Raw genomic sequence first — 2,907 nt, forward strand, 5'->3', positions numbered from 1 at the left:
TTTTCTCCCATTGTAAAAAGTGCTAAATTATATATTTTTGCACTGAAACTTATAATCAAAAGAATAAGGATATTCTGTTACAATAAAGATATGAAATTGTGGAGCAGGTCAAATATAGAAGAAATAAACAGTAAAAACAATAATTTCAGTATTTCATTTTATTTTTAACGTTAATCTCACAAACCAATCATGAAAAGTTGTTTCATTATTGTTCAGTATTACAAACAACAAACAACTCTATACAAAAAGCAATAAGTGCTTTTGATGTTTTCAGTTCATTTTACTTGTTTAGTGAGAAAACTCCAGTCTGTTTTGGGCTTAAACAAGTGCACTGAAGTCTGGTTGAATGTCTGAGATGGATATGCAAAGGACAGCTGAGAGGTGATAGAGGATCTGTATTTGGATTTGTTGAACTTCATCACTGAGAATGTCTGTTCGCAAATATAGGTAGACCCAAAGAGGACTAGAATCTTCTGAGCATGCCTCCTCATGTGTGGAAAGTTCTCCACTTTGAGGGAAGAGTAAAAATCAAGCAGTGAGACTGACCTAAAATACTCTGCCAGAAGTGTGTGAGACTGCAGGTCAATGAGTTCAAACTGAACATCACTAGGTGCATTCTCCACATTGCATGTAAATGGGGAAAAAATCATGTGCATTTCATTCTCAACCGTTTTAAAGTCTTGAAATCGCCTTGAAGATTCACCATGCAGTGCCTCTAAAATAGATGAGTACCTGTGGGAGGTGATCAGCTGAAGGTGCGGCTTCCATCAGTGTTGGCAAGTGGGTGAGAATGTTGTCCTCCATTTGGCTTGAGAGAAGCTGCAACTTTCTCATAAAAGCCTTCGCCAAGTTGTACATTTCATGCACAAAAAGGCCCGTGCACTGGGCTTCACATTTAGTTCATTCAAAAGTACAATCACATTAACAGCAAAACCAAGGTCTGCAATCCAGTCTGCATCTGAAAGTTGTGGAATGCCGTTCCCTTTCTTCACACAGAAATCTTGAATCTCTTCTCTCAGGTCCCATACACTTTTCAGCATTTTGCCCAGGCTGAGCCACCTGACAGCTGTGTGGTAGCCTATGTCACAATGTTCAGTCTCATTTTCCTCCAAAAGTGCAACAAACTGCCTGTGATTCAAAGCTCTTGCCCTGAAGAAGTTAACTATTTTAGTTACAACATCAACCACATGGTTCATTTTTAACACTGTGGCTGAAGAGCTTCAGGGCAAAGGAGGTGACCTGGGGTGTGCAGTGAGAGAGGGACTCACTGAAATCCTTGTAGAGGGAGGAAGAGAGCTTCTTCAAGGAAGGCATCCTTGCAAGAGGATTCGCAGTAGGTTAAAATCAACTAGGAGAAAGTGAGGACTGCAGATGCTGGAGGTCAGAGCTGAAAAATGTGTTGCTGGAAAAGCGCAGCAGGTCAGGCAGCATCAAAGGAGCAGGAGAATCGACGTTTCGGGCATAAGCCCTTCTTCAGGTCCTGCATCTGCAGTCCTCACTTTCTCCTAATTTTTAACACTGACTTACACAACACTTCCTGATGTATAATACAATGCAAAAATACCAATTTCTGTTCAGGGTCAATTTCTGTCACTTTATCCTGCATTCTTTTTAAGAGTCCAACATTTTTTCCCATTAGATTTGGACAACCATCCGTTGTCACACCCGCCAGCTTGTCCCATTTTAGTCCCAACGTGTCTAAACATGCATTTACCTCCGTGAACAAGTCATTACCAGTTGTTGTTCCTTTCATTGGCTGCATGGCTGCCAGCTCCTCCTTGATTTTAAAGTCCGTAGTTATCCCATGTCCGAAGATGGGTAGCTGGGCTGTGTCACGTACGTTGCAGCTCTCATCCAAAGCCAAGGAAAAAAGTCAAAGTTGACCGCTCTGTGCTGTAGCTGAAGCTCCAGATTTCTCGCGATAACCCCAATCCTTCTCATTACAGTGCGTCGGGAGAGGGGCACATTCTCAAATGCCTCTTTTTTCTCCGGGCATATTAGTTCTGCAGAGTCCAACAAGCACTCCTTAATAAACTCTCCATCAGAAAACGGTTTACTGTTTCTGGCAATTTTGTGGGATATGACATAGCTTGTCTTCACAGCTGCATCTCTGGATATGTGAAGTTTAGTAAAAAGTCTTTTGCTGGTTATGCAGCTTAGCGAGCAAAGCATCTGACTCCCTTGCCCGCTCTTTATCAGACAAGTTGTTATACTTCTCAGCGCGGTTGGTCACGTTATGGCAATTCAAATTATAATCCTTGAACACAGCGACCTGTGCACCACAAACCAAGCACACGGCTTTACCTCTGATTTCTGTGAATAAATATCTAGCAGTGCATGTCTTGTTAAAAACGCGGCATTCCGAATCAACCTTCCTTTTTTTGGTGTGAGCTGACATTTTGGGGGCGAGCCAGCAAGCATCACTTTGAGTTGTCCACGCACACACATGTGCGTCCATACGTAAATAAAAAAGCAACCTTTCCAAAACAAAAGCAACACAGTTGTATTGTGTGCATGGCGTAAATACTTTTTCATTTATGTTCTAATTTAAGATTGACCACATGCGGGCCGGACAGGAAGGAACAAAGGGCCGGATATGGCCCACGGGACGTAAAATGCCCAGGTCTTCTCTAATCAATCAGCCAATCCTCTATCCGATCAGCAATCCCCAATTCGTGCCAGTCAATCTTCTATCTGTGCCAGCACCTGGGGTATTCATGCAGTCTTGGTCTTCTAATCTAAGCATGGAAAAACCGACTGCACAGAGGGGTGCAGCAGAGTTTCACTTGGCTAATACTTCCTGTCCAAAACGTCAATTTTCCTGCTCCTCGGAAGCTGCCTGACCTGCTGTGCTTTTCCAGCACCACTCTAATCTTGACTCTAACCTGCAGTACTCACTTTCGCCTA

The 2,907-nt window shown here is 42.8% G+C and overlaps 1 pseudogene; it reads right to left on the reverse strand.

The window, feature by feature from the left end:
- Nucleotides 1-699: 699 nt before the first annotated feature.
- On the reverse strand, nucleotides 700-1,762 carry LOC148149082 (general transcription factor II-I repeat domain-containing protein 2A-like; annotated as a pseudogene).
- Between the last annotated feature and the right edge of the window lie 1,145 nt (nucleotides 1,763-2,907).

Source organism: Chiloscyllium plagiosum, unplaced genomic scaffold (genome assembly GCF_037043375.1).
Source record: "Chiloscyllium plagiosum isolate Xiang-an unplaced genomic scaffold, Cpla_swu_hap1 HiC_scaffold_9, whole genome shotgun sequence".
NCBI classification, from domain to species: domain Eukaryota; kingdom Metazoa; phylum Chordata; class Chondrichthyes; order Orectolobiformes; family Hemiscylliidae; genus Chiloscyllium; species Chiloscyllium plagiosum.